The following is a 19,948-nucleotide window of genomic DNA, read 5'->3' as shown; positions in this document are numbered from 1 at the left end:
ATGTATTAAGGTGTATGACACTAAAATAGGAGAAAAAGGAAAAGAGGGTAAAGAAACACTGAGTTGAGATTTTTTGGAGATACTTAAGTTTCATAATCATGGGACCAAACTTATAAATAGCTGAATTTTGCTTAACATAAGTAAAATCTTTCAGTACTTTTTAAGACATGGCCTACTTAAAAAAAGGAGTCTGTGCTTAAAAAGGAATACTCAAAAACTAATGTTTAAGTCAATATGTGAACTCTGCTTCCACCACACATTATCTGATATTAGCTGGTCAAATTACTGGTTTATGCTCAATTTTGTCATGTTTAAAGTAGGTAAAATAATATTTCGCATGAGGTCATTGAAAAGAATAAAGTGCATCATATGTAAAACCTCTGGCTAGCATGTCTAACACAAAATAAGTACTCATTAGGTAATATTTACTGTTCATACAAGAAAAGACCTGGAAAGATCTCTCAGTCAATTCTTATTCCTATTTTCTGGAACATAGCTAAGTTATAGTGGGAGGGTAAATTTTTCTCTGTTGGAGGAATAAAAAAAATAAATATATCACAAGTGTTTCATTGGAAAATGGGCTTCCTTGTATTCCAAATTGTAACCTACCCTATCACCAAAGCTATTTCAGTGAACACTCAATTAATCAAAAGTTTCTTAAAAATGTGGATTCCAACTTCAGTCTTTTTCTATTTCTTAATCTCTTCCACAGTGTTATTTTACACACACATATATACCTCATTATTTCTACTATTCCTCAGAGATTCACTTCCCAGGATCATGGTCTTTGTTCGCCTGCCTTCTCCCTCTTTTAACAAGATTCTGTAAACCTTTATAGCTGTAGCTTATCCACACTTCCTTTCATACAATCCTTGCCAGTTGGCTCCGAAAGTGTTTCTCTACGGCACATTCAGAGACCATGTTTTGCTGTGTCTCAAAATTTGCAAATCCCCCACTGAAATACATCTTAAGTTTTAGATAGTCAAGAATGTATTTGCATATTTAAATAGAATACCTGAGACCAACTCAGTAATTACTGGAGAAAGAAAGGTAAGTATATCAAGTTCTTCTGCTTCTTAGGAACTATTACTGCTATTATTTGTTAATAATCTCTTTCCTTTGCTGAAGGCAACTACATAGAATGATTATGTCCGTGTTTTCCACTCTACCTAACTCAATGGCATCATTGGAAAAAAAGCAAATATACCATGAAATTCTAGCTCTTTGTTTGCTTAGTTGCTCAGTCGCATCCGACTCTGCAACCTCATGGACTGTGGCCCACCAGGCTCCTCTGTGCATGGGAATTCTCCAGGCAAGAACACTGGAGTGGCTTGCCATGACTCTACTGTTCTAAACTTAAGTTAAAAGATAATGTAGCCTGTCCACATATATAATTTTTTTTAACAATCATAATGTCCACTATATATAATATAATGGAGAATAAAACAAATAATTTATAATTAAAACATGGAAATTTTTAAATGCTCAGATATCACCACACTGGAAAACAAAATTACACAACCACATATTTGTATACAGCTACATTTTTTGGCTTCCCTGGTGGCTCAGAGGTTAAAGCGTCTGCCCGCAATGTGGGAGACCTGGGTTCGATCCCTGGGTGGGGAAGATACCCTGGAGAAGGAAATGGCAACCCACTCCAGTATTCTTGCCTGAAGAATCCCATGGACAGAGGAGCCTGGTGGACAACAGCCCACGGGGTCGCAAAGAGTAGGACACGACTGAGCGACTTCACTTTCACTTTCACATTTTATGAGGGGTTTCCCAGGTGGCGCTAGTGGTAAGAACCTGACTGCCAATGCAGGACATGTGAGAGATGCAAGTTCGATCCCTGGGTCCGGAAGATCTCCTGGAGGCGGGCATAGCAACCCACTCCAGTATTCTTGCCTGGAGAATCCCATGGAGAGAGAAGCCTGACAGGCTGCAGACCATAGCGTTGCAAAGACATGACTGAAGTAACTTAGCAGGCATGCACATTTTATGAGAAGCAATTCCAATTTAAAAGATTGATATTAGAATAAGAACCACTGTTTCAGTAAGTTAACAATGAACCAGACTTTTGGTTTGTTTCTGTGTTTGGTAAGAAAAAGAGGAAAAATAGTTTCAATTTAAGTAGAAATAAAATGTTAGAGACAAGTTAAGGACTTTTAAAGGAAGAAAGCAAGAAATATCATATCCCAAATGACCTTATTGATAAAGGTAGCATCTACATAATTCTGTTTGTGATGGCAAGCATGCAAATGGTGCAGAACATTAATTTCTGTCAAGACTCTAGAACTCGAAAAAAAATCCAAAATAAAATATGTCTTAGTTGGTAAAAGCCTTAGATTAGTTAGAAAGAAAAGCCAAGCTAAAAAGCTGTAGAAAGTAAAGCCCTCTTTAGACATTATCAGAAGGCTGAAATAAATAGGCAACCCCCAAAAAATAAATATTTCAGATGTAATATTCATAACTTTTACTTTTAATTGGTGTTATCATTTTAAATATATAAAGTATTAATGATAATTTTATGAACTTTTATTTAAATTTGTATGTCTCAATAGTATTCTATTCAAATTTATTAAAATTGCAGCTTATATTTCAATGGGATTCAGTGGATGGCTAATAAGACATTGAAACATTCTGTTAAAATGGAGAAAAGTTTTCAGTTTGTGAGACTATCACACTGATCCCAGTGATGCTCCTCAAATAACTGCAGCAACAAAAATGCTCTTGCAGATTTCAAAAATGCTCGCTAGGAAGGGATTATGTTCATATTGAGAATATGACTGTAAGATTTCTTGAGCTCCTTCCTGTTATGCCAATGAAACATGAAGTTTTTTTCTTGGAAGAATAGAGATAATGTGAATGAGGCTATTATAAAGAAGCAATGAAGTATATGATTTTCTTAAATCAGAAAAGTTCAAACTCAAAATTGCACTACAAGATCTATGATATTGAACAAGTTAATTATTCTCACTAAAGGTCAAGTCTTGGGTGACCAAGTCATCCTGATTTGCTTGAGATTTTTCTGTTTTAGCTCTCAAAATCCCATGTCACAAGAAACCCTCCAGTTCCAGGCAAACAAGGAAGGAAAGTCGGTTACCCTAATTTCGCCATTGACAAAACAGACTAAAAAAAATTTTACAAAGTTGAGTCATAAATAAGAAAATATTTGAACATCATTTAACACACGGTTTGGCACATACCAAACCACTAAAAAAAAAGCGGTTAAAAGCTCATTAAATTGTAGATATTATTATTATTTGGTCCTAAATAGACAATGAAATAAAATAATCTGGCAGATGAATATGTACTTCAATTTCGGTTCACATATTGCTGCCTACTGAGTACCTCAACACCTAGCCTAACAATAAAATCAACAAATAATATCAAGTGATATTATAATTAATGAATATTATTCTATATAGTAGAAACTCTAATAGTCTGAATATTTCATTTGATTTTTATGATTTCCTTATTTTTGTTTTTCCTTATCTCTTACTATTTTTCTTATATTTTCCCTTATTTTTCTTATTATAAAAACAGACTTAGTGATGTCAGTAATTACCAAATTTCACATGGTTAGAAAATGGAGAAATAGGACAGATCTTCAAATTGATCTGACTCCCAATATTTTGCTCTCAAGCAGCCTGCTCGATGGCCTTTTAAGCTAAGAGGTATTGAAATGAAGACCAAATTTCTTAGAGTATAATGTGTAAGATGTATTAAATTGTTCAGCTTCATTACATTAAATTACATGCTTCTATTATTTGTCATATATGCCTTGCCTTGTGAGCTTTAAAGAGGAGAAAGTAAGATACTGGTACAGAATCATTCAGCAGGGTATTAAAGGAGGCAGTAGTTCTTAGATTATATTATATATCAATTAAATCCATGTGTCTTAGTTTATGTTCCACCAGTAACACAGTCTCTGATAGCTGATTGAATGTGTTTAGATTATTAGAAATAATTCTAAGCAAAAGCAACATGGAAGAAAGAAAGTGAGACAGGGAAGAGAGGGCAGCCAGTAAAGAGTTCATTATCACAAAGCATCTAAAACCTACCATGCTGGGGTACTCAAAGAATCAGAGTTGGATATGTGCCTTTGAGTTATCCAGTCAAAGATGGGGGAGCTGGAGTTCAGTCACAAGCAGAAGGTCGCTCCCAGTAGGCATGTATTCTCCAGGATTTTACTTCCAGAGCAGTCTTCAGCCACCAGAGAGAGCCCTCGGCCAGTTGAAAATAGGTCAAGATGCAATAAAATACACAAACCAAGATATGGCCAGACACCATGGTAGCCTATTCATCTTTTCTTAATGCTACTTATATTTGGACAAATTTAAATCTAATATGACAGGTTTAAGGGATTTTAACGTCTCATGCCTTTGTTGAAACTGTTTAGTCTTTACTGAAGACTAAACTATCTCTTCAGTTTATTCTCTAGTGAGAGAATTCATATTCTAAAAAGCCTGTCTTAAATACAACCTTTTCTCTCCTTTCTTGACCCTCTGTGAAAATTTATTTACTTTCTTACATTCTTTTAGAATGTTATTCATAAGTATTTTTACCAAAAGTTAATAATATTTATTGATGTTTTAAAATCACTCAGAAGTTGCCTTCTAATTTTGATTTATTTAAGAAATTTCAAAGTACTATCTTCACACATTTTAGATTTGCATTTACCTATCATATTACCCAATACTTGCATAGTATTCAAGAAAAGTCAACTTGGAAAAACCATAATCATCTTAACCTTTGAAATCTTAAATGTTACCCAAATATTTTGAACACTAATATATGTTTCTTTTCAATAAATAGTTAACATTTCCCTAGTTTAAAAATATTTACCTGAGATTAATTTCAGAACAACTTATACTAATCCTAAACAAAAAATTGTTCATAGAATGAATCCATCATGGAAATTAATCCCCAGGCTTAATTTTTACCTTTGTTTAAATTTGTATTTTTACCTTTGTCTAAATTGATTTACACATATTCCCACCTATGTGAAAGTTTAGGAATTTTCCTTTGAAATTTCTCAGGATAAATACTTTATAGAATCTTAGGGAAACTCAGGGAAATATGTTTAATATTCTAAGATTATTTTTCTATAACTTTCAGCAAGTTTTTGCACAGTATATCAAAGTTGAATTATGTGATTCTTATGCCAACTGTATTCACTAGTGATTTTCTTCAAATCTCAAATTTTGATCAAAGATAAAGAACATCACAGTTATTTTCTCTTTCATTAAGCAAATAATTTTCTGCAAGTAAATCGCCAGATTATTTAAAAACATTACTGTTAAATTACATTAATAGTTGGCAAACTGTCTTTCAAGCAGAAGCGTCATGATGTTTTAGAATTTAGAGATATAATTGCTAGGGGCAGGGGTGTGTTTTTCTAAGTATACCCATGAGAAATGGAACTTAAGATAAAGGAGGACAGAAAACATATTTTATCACAGTATAATCATCATATAAATGGGTTGATTTAAAATAAAAAATGGTGAAAATGTAACCAGAAAGATTTTCATTCACTTCAACATTTTTTATTTTATAGATAAAAAAATTATGCCCTGAGAAGTATAATTCTATCAATATTCATAGTCCAGGAATAAATAAATTCAGATCTTTCTGGTTTCTTAATCACATGTATTTCATGAGAGAGCAGTAGAAAACCTCCCTCCACCCTTTTCTTAAATTTAAGCAGTTTCTTAATCAAGCACAAACAGTGACTGATAGCAGTCAAAATATGGTACAATGGATGCAACCTACTAGTCCAGTAGCCCACTCATCTTTCATGAAGAAGTGTGAATAAGGGGTAGGAGCTATTTCTAGAATTATTGCTATAGTGCAGTAGCTCTCAAATATTTCATGTCAGGACTCCTTTAGACTCTTTAAATTACCAAGTACCCCAAAGAGATTTGATTTAAGTAGGTTCATCTATTGATGTGATACTATACTGGGAATTTAAGACTGAGAAATATTTTAAATAATTATTGATTATATAAAATAACAAATAATATGTTAAAGAACATGTTTTTATGAAAAAAAAATCTATATTTTACAAAACAAAAAATAGTGTTAGGGGTGGCATTGTTTTATATTTCTGCAAAGCTCTTTAATATCTTATGTAATAGAAGATATCTAGATTGTTATATCTGCTTCTGCATTCAATCTGTTGCAATATCACATGCCAGATAATCTCTAGAAATCTCTGTCATATATTTGTAAGAGGATGGGAGTGAGAAAAAAAGCAAATAACTTAATATTTTGAAAAGGATTTTGGTCTCATATATCCTATGAAAGGATCACAGAAATCTTCAATGGTCCCTGGACTGCATTTTGAGATACAAGGAATCGTGTAAATCTTTCCACATAGAAACTGGGGGCTAGGGGAATACTAATGTCCATAAACACATACAACAGTACTATAGGAAAAGCTGGAATTTGGACTGAAAGGAATAAGATCTATGTGCTGAATAATTCTTTTTAAGTCCCATAAACCTTCTAAAGTTAAGCTTCCTCAGGATGGTGATAAAACCAGTATACCAAAGGCTTATTTTGAGGTCAAATAATAGAAGTCAAAAGTCTTTATCAACTGTAAATTTCCTATAAGCATTTTTTATAATCACTTATTTTTTGGTAACCTATCACAAATTTTTGTGCCTTCACTGCAACCAAAATGTTCTAGGTTTATCTTTGGAAACCTAGTTCCTGTTATTTCCACATGTATGCCATGTAATTACAAATGGTTATCTTTATTCCTTTATTATCTTTGATGTTACAAGAAATGACTATAGTAAATGAAATACTAATTTAGCAGAAGAAAGTCTACTCTTTTTCTGCACTAAATAAAAGTTTCTTTCCATGTTCATATTATATTTTCAATAAATATGTATTAACTAGACAATTATATTAAAAGAAAACCTTGATATTTTCTTTAAACTAAGATTTTAAACCTTAGTTTTTTTTCTTTTAAAAGTTCAGGGAACATTTCAGAGTTAGGAAAAACGCCCTGAAAATTCTTCATGCTTTGAAAGCCAAAAGTAAGACTAAATCTGACCATAAATAATTCAACTAAAGCCATCTACTTCATTAATCAAAAGAGAAGTTTTTCAAAGGACATAATGGTACCTGGATCAAAATATTATTCAGATATCAAACAACTTGAGGACCGAAAATAAAACAATGAATTGATGATAAAAATAGGCCAATAATGACAGTCATTTAAACAACTTTAGGACAAATAAGAAATAGATACAAATTAGAAAATGTTGAAATACAAAAGGAAAGAGCCATGATACAATTGCCAAATGTAAATTACTATGCCAGAAGATATGGCAGCAATGATAACAGATTCAGAGCTGTAAGCTTCTCTGGTTTAGGAAAAATTTGAATATGTTAATAAGATAAGCAAAGATTAAGACTGAAAGATGGAGGAAAAAAGCAACAGAGAGAGAAAGAAAGAGAGAGAAGAACTAATAAATATGTAAGTATCATAGGAAATATTAGTCCAACATTAGATTTAAAGAAGGTTTACTAAGAAGAAATTTGAACAAAGACTTGAATAAAGACAAGGGTTACTATGTAAAAATCTGAGGGACTAAAATTCCAGGCAGAAGTTACCAGTGCCAAGACCCTAAGGTGATATCCTAGCTAATGTGTTAGAGCAAAAGCAAGGCAGGCAGGGAGACAGCCCAAAATGAACAAGGGTCCAAGTAGTAAAGGATGAGGTCAGGGCGGTTAATGAAGATCTAGTTCTTAGAGGATGTGATCGGCCATTTTAAGATTCTTGGCTTTCATCCTAAGTGAAATGAGTAAGTGTTAGAGAGTTTTGAATAGAGAAATTGCACGAAAAGAATTACTTTGTCTGTTATGTGCAGAAGAAATTGTAAGAGGTCAAGGACAGAGGCAGGGAATCCAGCTAGGGGACTATTACAATAATGCAAGTGAGAAAGGACTGTGGCTTGAACCCAGATGGTAGCCATGAAGACAGTCAGAAATGGTAAGATTCTGGATATATTTTCATTCTAAAGCTCCTAGGATTTACTGGAAGTTTTGATATGAGGTGTGAAAGAAATAGAGGAGTCAGGAATGAATCATGAGCCCAAGGAAACTTGTAAAGTGAGGGAAGGAAAAATGGAATCAGCTCAAGTGAGATGAACTTACACTTAACAGTAAAAATATCTTTGAGGTCATGTTCCAAGACAAAGAGTGTCGGACAATTTTAAGACAGTAAAACATTCGAAGCAGCTACCATGCAAAACTTGATATGGAAATGAATTAAGAATCTCCCCACTACTTTTGAACTCTTTCAACATCCTCACCAGTTTAGGGAGCACAAGGACATTGATGAGTCCCTTGACTGAAACTTCAGAATTACTCCTCACACCACAACTCTGGATTAACTGCATCCAGTACATCCAATCCTTCAGAAGTTCCTGCCACTCACTACTTCATGAAACTCATATGAGGCTACATCTCTTCTACAGCATAAATTAAACTCTATTCCTGCTGCTTCAAAATAGAAACCACTTTTTGATAGAGTATAATTGCTTTTAAAATAATATGAATCCTATTCCAGAAATTCCTTAAGAAATCTAGGGAATAAAATGTTTGAGAAAATACATAGACTCATACAAAATATTTATAGTTAAAATGGTCAATAATTGTGGCTCTAATACATTATTAATATTAATTTATCTCTGTGTTATTGATATGAATTGTGGTTAGGCTGTGTTTTACAAGGTATTTTAGCCCCACAAAGTCTGAGATATCAATATATACAGTCATTATGTATGAACTCTATGGGGAGTTTGGCTATGGTTGCCACTATTTATGTAGCTAAATCATCTTAGTCTGTCATGGGATATAAGACTCAACATGCCAAAATATGTGATTGGAACAAAGGAGAATGATTATGAGAAAAAAGAAATGAAGAAGTTTTTCTCCTTGAGAGCCAAGGACAGTTACACTCATCACAGCATGTGTTCAGTTCAGTTCAGTCGCTCAGTCATGTCCGACTCTTTGCGACCCCATGAATCACAGCATGCCAGGCCTCCCTGTCCATCACCAACTCCTGGAGTTCACCCAGACTCAAGTCCATCAAGTCAGTGATGCCATCCAGCCATCTCATCCTCTGTCGTCCCCTTCTCCTCCTGCCCCCAATCCCTCCCAGCATCAGAGTCTTTTCCAATGAGTCAACTCTTCGCATGAGGTGGCCAAAGTACTGGAGTTTCAGCTTTAGCATCATTCCTTCCAAAGAAATCCCAGGGCTGATCTCCTTCAGAATGGACTGGTTGGATCTCCTTGCAGTCCAAGGGACTCTCAAGAATCTTCTCCAACACCACACTTCAAAAGCATCAATTCTTCAGCACTCAGCCTTCTTCATAGTCCACCTCTCACATCCATACATGACCACTGGAAAAACCATAGCCTTGACTAGACGGAGCTTTGTTGGCAAAGTAATGTCTCTGCTTTTCAATATGCTATCTAGGTTGGTCATAACTTTCCTTCCAAGGAATAAGTGTCTTTTAATTTCATGGCTGCAGTCACCATCTGCAGTGATTTTGGAGCCCCCAAAAATAAAGTCTGACACTGTTTCCACTGTTTCCCCATCTATTTCCCATGAAGTGATGGGACCAGATGCCATGATCTTCATTTTCTGAATGTTGAGCTTTAAGCCAACTTTTTCACTCTCCACTTTCCACACAGCATGTGTGGCACCTCTTAATTTTCTAATTTGTAGACTGGAGGAAGAACAAGAAAGAAAGAAGAATGTTATATATTTTAATTGAAATTTAATGTGAAGAGATAAGGAATCAACTCTTTGAATTTCTAGACCAATTTCCAAACACATGCTCCTGTATCTAATAATTGACTTCAAAATTAAAAGGAATCTTCAGTAATATTTGACTTTTATATATTCATTGATTATTCAGAAATCAATACATGGATTTTAAAAATTATGAATTTAATTCTGAAAGAATCTTTGGAGGTAACTTCTTGGTTTTACTTATATAATGTATTTAGTCATTTGTTCATTTAATAACAAAAGTTGAGCATCTATTTATATGTCATTCACCATGTGAGGTACTTGAAATAAGTGTAAATATGATAGATGCAAACTCTTCCCTAAGAGAGTTTTAGGACTGATAGGAGAACCAATCAATTAGAACCATAGCAAGACATAAAATTATAGAATATGGAAGGTTTAGGTAACCTGAAAATGGCCTGAGTGATCAAGAAAAGTTTTTAAGAAGTCATTTAAATTGAAACATAATGTTTCAGGATTAGCCAGCTGAAGTTGTGACACAAACAACCAAAGCCCAGTATATGTGAGAGTCCAGATAGGAGATTCTGCAATCAGATCATTGTGAACCTGAAAGAGGTTCCACAATATGTGTATTTCAAGGAAGGGAGGTGGCAAAGATTAGCAAAAATTAACTGGAAAATAAACAGAAAGTAGTCCATAAAGACAATCTTAAATTAAATGAAGGATTTGAAATCTGCGGAGGCTAAGAAAAGCATTTAAACATTTTAAGATTAATTGTATTCCTTTTTTTATACTAAGCCAAGGTCATTTATTTCTTTTTTCTTTTTTAAAAATTTATTTATTTATTTTAAATGAACAAAGATGAATATTTTTAATGATAATTAAATTATGAATATCTATTTTGTTAAATTAAACATCTAGCATTCTATTCAAGCTAAGTCAAACAAGTGGAATCAAAATGTCATAAATTTTTTAGTCAGGCAAGAATGCATAAGTTTTCTAAAATATATATATTATACATATTATTTATATATACATATATAAAAGCTTTCTAATGAGCATCCATGTTTAAAAACAACTGGACTGTATGAGGATCTTTTGCTTTTATCTAGTTTGCTTTAATTTTTAATAATTTCATATTCAGTACTCCTATTTCATTCAGTTTGTTTTCCAATTTCTCCATCTCCTTTTTCTATGTTCTTTCAATCCTTTATCAAGTGTAGTAGAAAAGCTTTTGAATCCATTCCTTTTCTAAACTAGAATTTATATGTATTTATTTTAAAGTTATAACCTTATTAACATATAGTGTTAAATGTATGTGTTTAGGAGTTCTTTTTTAAAGAAACTTTTCCTCTTTGTATTGTATTTTGATAAACCACTAGAGACGCAACTCAATGTCCTTTGTTCTCTTCCCCAAGCACGGTCCTAGCCCTTCATTTGCCTTCAGAGGAAATAGTCTTGGGGATGTACCTATGTATTATTTTCATCTATGTTTTTAGGCATTTATTTCACATGTATACACCATTAATACTTAGTATAATTTTAAAATTAAAATCTTCAGATAAATGGTATCACCATGAGCTTTCCAGGGGTGCAGTAGTAAAGAATCTGCCTGTCAATGCAAGAGTTGCGAGTTTGATCCCTGGGTTGGGAAGATCCCCTGGAGAAGGAAATGGCAACCCAGTTCTGTATTCTTGTCTGAAAAATTCCATGGACAGAGGAGCCTGGCAGGTTACAGTCCATGTTGTCCCAAAGAGGTGGACACGATTGAGCATGTATGCATGTGCATTCCATGTATAGAATAAATTATTTTTCTTTTATTCTTTATATATTATTTCTAAATTAATATTGTATTGATATAATGTGTGTAGTATCTGTCATCTTTTATATTTTCTATACACTATCAATTTTACTTGCATTGTTTAACAAATTTCTCACCTTTTATTAGATTGATGAAGCATTCTTTAATCCCTTTTTCTTATTGCTTTGGAAATTTTATATTCTATTGCTATTTTTTTCCTTGTATTTATAATATGCATATTTAATAGAGTTTAAACTTAATCAGTACAGTCAGTTCTTTGTATCCATGGATAAGAAGCCACTAAGTATGGAACCCACAGATATGAAGGACCAACTGTACTACTGTATTTTATATAAAAAACTTGAGCTTCCACAGATTTTGGTATCTAGAGGGTGTCCTGTAACCAGTTCGCCCGGGGTTACCAGATATCCATGTATTTACCCACCTTTAGAATCTGAAATGGTATTGTAGTACATTGCCTCTGAACTTCTCTCCTCCTTCTTTTTAGGTTTATTTTGTTTTTACCTTGATATTATAGCCCTAGAATTAGTATTCTTTCAGAATTCCTGTATGTGCCTATTTCAATTTCCCAACATTTGCATTTTTTGCTCTTGATTAAATTTGTTACTTGATTTATCAATTCATTCTACTAGTCATTCAATCTATTCACATTTAATCTTGATTCAAATTGTCATTCTTTCTGTGAATAATAATTCTTTGTTTTGTTTTTGCTGGATTGGTAATGTCATTATTTCGCTCTGACTCTTGAAGCACTGACAGATTATCCCTGTATAAAACTGTCTGGATTAATAGTTACTGTTTATGAGCACTGTGAAGCTATTATCCCATTGTCCTCTGTGATGTGTTATTGATCATAAGCTGGCTGTAAATCTACTTGCTTTTACCACATAGATAAGCAGTTTATTTTTTCTGGTGTTTTAAAGATTTTTTTAAGATTTTTTTGCACTGTAACTGTAATGTATCCAGATACAGGTTTTTAAAAAATGTATCCAGTTCAGGTTCACATGTGATCTTTCAAAATTAAAACACATATTTTAAATTAAAAACATTTCTTCAATTCTGAAAAATATTCAGCCATCATCACTTGAAATACTATCTTTCCCCCATGTTCTCTCTTCTTTGCTTCTATAACCATTAAATTATCTTTTGTAAGAAAAAAAAATTATCTCTTTACTTTTTTGTGCTGTTTCCTAGGTGACTGTCTCAGATATATTTTGTCATTAAGAAAATCTCTTCCATTAACTAATCTACTCTTTAACACTCCATTTAGTATGTTTATTGTAATAATGATACTATCTGTTCTAGAATTTCTATTTGCTTTCTTGATATAGCAGGTCAAATTTTGTTCATTTAATTCTGTTTTTATTTAATTTTTTTCTGTCTTCATTTTAGAATATCTTAAATAGAACTTTCATAAACACAAGAATACTGGGGCACATTGCCATGCCCTCCTCCAGAGAATATTCCCGACCCAGGTATCAAGCCCACATCTCTTAGGTCTCTTGCATTGCAGGCAGGATTTTTACCACTAGCACCACCTGGGAAGCCCCTTATTATTTGTCAACCTGGATATATATGATTCTTAAGTATTCTGACTTTCTGTATTCAAGGATTTTCTATTTTCTCATACTATATTTCTTGTTTATTTTTTTCACTGTGAGCTTATCTGGAATGTATTATTGGGAGTGTGAGCTGAGACTTGGAAGAAATCCTGAGTGTTCTATGTTGTAAATACTATTCAGCACAGCCCTAGCAGGAGAGATGAGAAAGCCTTTCTAATTGAACAATGCAAAGAAATAGAGGAAAACAATAGAATGGGAAACACTAGAGATCTCTTCAAGAATCAGAGATACCAAGGGAACATTTCATGCAGACATGGGCACAATAAAGGACAGAAACAGTATGGACCTAACAGAAGCAGAAGATATTAAGAAGAGGTGGCAAGAATACACAGAAAAGCTATACAAAAGAGATCGTACTGACCCAGATAACCACAATGATGTGATCACTCACCTAGAGCCAGACATCCTGGAATCCAAAGTCAAGTGGGCCTTAGGAGGCATCACTACAAACAAAGCTAGTGGAGGTGATTAAATGTATAGAAAAATTAAGATAATTTCAGAAAATCATCCTGCTTCATTGACTATGCTAAAGCCTTTGATTGTGTAGATCACAACAAAGTGTGGAAAATTCTTCAAGAGATGGGAATATCAGACCACCTTACCTGCTTCCTGAGAAACTGGTATGCAGGTCAAGAAGCAACAGTTAGAAACGGACATGGAACAACGGACTGGTTCTAAATTGGGGAAGGAGTACATCAAGGATGTATATTGTCACCCTGCTTATTTAACTTATATGCAGAGTACATCATGAGAAATGCTAGGCTGGATGAAGCACAAGCTGGAATCAAGATTGCTGGGAGAAATGTCAATAACCTCACATATGCAGATGACACCACCCTTATGGCAGAAAGCAAAGAGGAATTAAAGAGCCTCTGGGTGAAGGTGAAAGAAGAGAGTGAAAAAGCTGGCTTAAAACTCAACATTCATAAAACAAAGATCATGGCATCTGGTCCTATCACTTTATGGCAAATAAATGGGGAAATAATGGAAACAGTGACAGACTTTATTCTTTGGGGCTCCAAAATCACTACAGATGGTGACTGCAGCAAAGAAATTAAAAGACACTTCCTCCTTGTAAGAAAAGCTATGACCCACCTAGACAGCATATTAAAAAGCAGAGACATTATTTTGCCAACAAAGGTCCATATAGTCAAAGCTACAGGTTTTCCAGTAGTCTTGTATGGATGTGAGAGTTGGACCAAAGGCTGAGCACAGAAGGATTAATACTTTTGAACTGTGTGTTGCAGAAGACTCTTGAAAGTCCCTTGGATAGCAAGATCAAACCAGTCAATCCTAAAGAAAATCAATTCTTAATACTCATTGGAAGGACTGATGCTGAAGCTGTAGCTCCAGTACTTTGGCCACCTGATGTGAAGAGCTGACTCATTTGAAAAGACCCTGATGCTGGGAAAGATTGAAGGCAGGAGGAGAAGGGGATGACAGAGGTTGAGATGCTTGGATGGCATCACTGACTCAATGGACATGAGTTTGAGCAAGCTCTGGGATATGGTGAAAGACAAGGAAGGCTGGCCTACTGCAGTCCATGGATTCACAGAGTCAGACACAACTGAGCAACTGAACAACAACAAGAGCACTTTTGTGTTTAACTTTAATGAGACTCGGAGAAGGAAATGGCAACCCACTCCAGTATTCTTGCCTGGAGAATCCCATGGACGGAGGAGCTTGGTGGGCTACAGTCCATGGGTCGCAAAGTGTCAGACACGACTGAGCAACTTCACTTTAATGAGACTAATGAATTGCATTAATGGTTTGGTTTCTGTTTTCACGTTGATTCTTGTATATTATTCATTTTACTACTATGTCCATGAATGATACAAATTTGATATTGCAAAATAGTCACAGGAGACTTGTTCTACTCTAGACATCAATAAATACCAGGCCTCTTTATAGTATGCAAGGCAATATTTTAAGATCTATATTTCATAGATAAGACATTACTTTGGGCTGTTGTCTGTATTACCAAAGTTCAGTTACAGTGTCTAGCCCCACACAGACCTAGGTCTCAATTTCTCTCTCAGGATCTTGAATCCCTAAATTCTTAACCTTATATTAACTTTCTTTCTTATTATCTGTTCAGCTTCAGCAACCTTTCAAAATTACCTTTAAGTTAACTTTTTATTTCTGATATTTGATAATTTATCATTATTGTTTTTGAACTTAAATATATGTTATAAATTATTTTAATAGCATTCTAAAGATAGAATGCTAAGTGTTTAGATCATGGTGTGAGGTAAACTCCCCCAATTAGCACAATCTTCCATGTTAACATGATCTAGTCTGCAGAGAGGGAACCTTTTTTTTAATGTTTCTCAAATCTATTATATATATCTTTGAGGGAAAATATCAGATAATTCATTGGATTATTGAGTTTGAGGAAGAGAAGAAAATTAGCATGATTGTGCTAATATTCTAATACACTAGCAAAGTAATGCTCAAAAGTCTCCAAGCCAGGCTTCAACAGTATTTGAACTGTGAAATTCCAGATGTTAAAGCTGGATTTAGAAAAAGCAGAAGAACCAGAGATCAAAATCCCAACATCCATTGGATCATCAAAAAATCAAGTGAGATCCAGAAAAACATCTATTTCTGCTTTATTGAATATGCCAAAGCCTTTGACTGTGTGGATCACAACAAACTGTGGAAAATTCTTCAAGAGAGGGAAATACCAGTCCACCTTATCTGCCTCCTGAGATATCTTTATGCAAGTAAAGAAGCAACAGTTAGAACTGGACTTGGAACAACCGACTTTTCAAAACTGGGAAAGGAGTTAATCAAGGCTGTATAATGTCTCCCTAATTATTTAAATTATGTGCAGAGTACATCATGTGTAATGCTGGACTGGATGAACCACAAACTGGAATCAAGGTAGCCAGAAGAAATATCAATAACCTCAGATATACAGATGACACCAACCTTATGGCAGAAAGCGAAGAAGAACTAAAGAGTCTCTTGATGAAAGTGAAAGAGGAGAGTGAAAAAGCTGGCTTAAAACTCAACATTAAAAAAACTAAGATCATGACATCCTGTCCCATTACTTCAGCAAATAGATGTGGAAACAACGGAAACAGTGTCAGACTTTATTTTCTTGGGCTCCAAAATCACTGCAGATGGTGATTGCAGCCATGAAATTAAAAGACGCTTGCTCCTTGGAAAAAAACCTATGACCCACCTAGACAGCATATTAAAAAGCAGAGCCATTACTTTGTTGACAAAGGCCTGTCTAGTCATAGCTATGGTTTATCCAGTAGTCATGTATGGATGTGAGAGTTGGACTATAAAGAAAGCTGAGCACCAAAGAATTGGTGCTTTTGAACTGTGATGTTGGAGAAGACTCTTGAAAATCCCTTGGACTGCAACAAGATCCAACCAGTCAATCCTAAAGTAAATCAATCCTGAATATTCACTGAGAGGATTGATGCTGAAGCTGAAACTCCGATACTTTGGCCACATGATGCGAAGAACTGACTCATTGAAAAAGACCCTGAGTTACGAAAGATTGAAGGCAGGAGGAGAGGAGGATGACAGAGGATGAGATGATTGGATGTTATCACTGACTCAATAGACATGAGTTTGAGCAACTTCAGGAGTTAATGATGGACACAGAAGCCTTGCATGCTGTAGTCCATGGGGTCACAAAGAGTCGGACATGACTGAGCGACTGAACTGAATTGATGCTAATATTTCTGTAAATAGATAACTGAGATGTCATTAACAGGAATAAGAAACACATGAGAAATACATATGAATCTAGCACATTGTTTATGAGTGGAGTGTTATTCACTCAGCCATGTCTGACTCTTTGCAAATCCATGCACTGTAGCCTTCCAGGCTCCTCTGTCCATGGAATTCTCCAGACAAGAATACTGGAGTGGGTTGCCATTTCCTTCTCCAGAGATCTTCCTGACCCAGGGATAAAACCTGGGTCTCCTGTATTGCAGGCAGATTCTTTGCCATCTGAGCTACTGGAAAGTCCCATTGTTAATCAACTGGGTTATTTATATAAATGACCCTGATATTAATATACTAGAGTATATTGTTAATCAACTATAATATAAAATAAAATGTTAAAAAAAGAAACACATGAGAAGGGTTAGTTTGAAAAGATTAGATTAAAGGTTTCATTTTGGATATATTGTATCTTGATATCCCTTAAGACATCTGTTTAGGAAATTAGTTTGATATGTAGTCTAATACCCAGGAAGTGATTTGAGCAAGATATTTTTTAAATGGGAACAATCTGCACCTTATTAATAATTCAAACAAGCTGAATAGGCTGAATGACCAGAAGCATATGTACATTGAGAAAATAATAGAATTTAAGATATAATCCTGTATTATAGTAGACTATGTGTGAGTGGATGGAAGGGCAGTGGAGCAGCCTTGGTGTGTGCCATGGAAAGTCTTTGTTGTCTGCTCATGCAGCTTGTTTGGGCTCTCAGGTCTTCTCCCAGGTACACCACTTCCATTTCACAATGACTCACTTCTGGACTCCTCAGCCTTCTGAAATGATGGGTTTAATAATGCTCCCTTCATGATCACCATGAAGTGACGGCAGGGGTTGAAGGCAGAAGCAAACTTATCCCTAGTGGGGAGCCACTTTCTAGAGGAGCAATAGTGCTACTCTTTTCTTGATATATCTGCAATACCTGATACTTTCTGTTTCACTAGTGACATTCCCCCAATGCATTACTTGTGAACATTTCACTAATTAGATTTTGACCTTGTCACTGAGGTGGTGCTCCACCTACCACCCACAAGGTAGTCTTCACTGCCAATCAAGCAGTAGTGAGCAGTGTTGAAATCCAGTCTTATCCCCTGCTTTCTTGGTTCCAGCAGTCACTGGTTGGGATGTTTGGAAACAGATACTGAGACAAGATGTTTATCATTTGTTAAAGGAAATGGAAAGAAGCATGGCTGCTAAGAATTGAACTCTGATACAGATCTGACATACCCTCAGCCAACCCTGGGGAGGATGGGAACTGAAGGGAATACTGCCCATTGGATTGTCCATTATTGGGACCAAATGGCTGGGTCTTTATATTGCTGACCTTCTCTATCAGCAGATGCAAACTTCCCTGGAGAAAGATGTGAAAGATGCGAGCCAACTCTAAAAAGTGGCTCTCTGCAGCTAAAGCAGACTCTGAATATGCTGAGAGCTAGAAGTTGTATGGGCTTCCCAGGTGATGCAGTGGTAAAGAATCTGCTTGCCAATGCAAGAGATGCTAGTTTGATCCCTGGCTCAGGAAGATCCCCCGGAGTAAAGAACAGTAACTCACTACAGTATACCTGCCTGAAAAATTGCATGAACATAGGAGCCTGGTGGGCTACAGTCCATGGAATCACAGAGAAGCAGACATGACTGAGCATGCACACGTACACACGGAGGCTGTATGCTGACCCCTACTCCCAGCAGCCAAACAGCAAGATCTTCCTTGAAGAGAGCTCTAGGTAGCATATCTCCTTATTAACTTTTTTTTTCTACAAGAGTCAGAATGAACAAACAATTGCTATATGAAATCCCACAAATATCCTAAGTATAACATTGAGTGAAGGAGGTTAGACCCTCCCCCTATTTAAAAAAAAAAAAGACTATGTATAGAACATTTCTAAATATATGCATTTTAAATGCAAACAAAATCAGCCAACATTGTTGGAAATCAGTATAGTATTTATCTTCAAATGGTTAAAGCCTAGGGTTTATATGAATCAATCTTTTGGTGCATTGTTTATGTTCTATTTTTTTATTTGGGAGCAGGTTACAGTATAGCTAAATCTGGGTGCAGCTAAATTCCCTTAATAATTGCAAATTTTTATCCATGTAATAATACTTCAAAAAATATTTTTAAGAAAATATTAAAATATGACTATGAAATTGATGGTAGAAATATGATAGCAATTATGAATTATTTTGCTTAAAAGGCATATTATTCTACACTTAGTTGTAAAATTTCATAATGAGAATCATGATGTATCACTTAAAATTCAGTCATAAATTGCAAAGACCACCAACAGTGGTTTAACTTTACTTCTAGCTCATGCAAGAATTTAGGGATAAAAAGTTCAGGGGTGGCATGTCAGCTCTGCTCCCCAAATTCTTCTGGGAGCCAGCTCATTCCAGATGATTACTTCTGATTTCTAAGGTATGGATTTTGTCCTCATGGCATATGATAATGGCTAAAAATATAATAATACCTTATAGTAACAGTAGGGCTGAGGAAGGAATGAAGAGAAAGGAAAAAAGGCAAGGAGCAAGTGTTATTTAAGGGAAGTCCCAGGGAACTTCCATAGACTATTTCTATTTGTGCTGTTGGCTCAAAATTAGTCACATGTCAATCACTTGGAACAAATAAGTTTGGGAAATAAAAGATTTACTTCGAGTGGCCATGTGCCCATCTAAAAAAATGAGAGGTCTTTTGATTTGATAAAAGGAGAAAACAGTTATTTGGCTTAGCCATCAATCTCCATTACACAGAGGTGTCTGTGTGTGTTGGGGGGTGGGGGGGGCGGTCTGTGTGTGTGAAGTCACTTCAGTCATGTCTAACTCTGTGACTCCATGGACTGTAGCTCACCAGGCTCCTCTGTCCATGGAATTCTCCAGGCAAGAATACTGGAATGAGTTGTCATGCCCTCCTCTAGAGGATTTTCCCTACCCAGGGATCAAACTCATGTATCTAAAGTCTCCTGCATTGGCAGGCAGGTTCTTTA

This window comes from Bubalus kerabau, chromosome 14 (assembly GCF_029407905.1).
Source record: "Bubalus kerabau isolate K-KA32 ecotype Philippines breed swamp buffalo chromosome 14, PCC_UOA_SB_1v2, whole genome shotgun sequence".
Lineage (NCBI taxonomy): Eukaryota > Metazoa > Chordata > Mammalia > Artiodactyla > Bovidae > Bubalus > Bubalus kerabau.
This window is presented reverse-complemented; position numbering follows the sequence as displayed.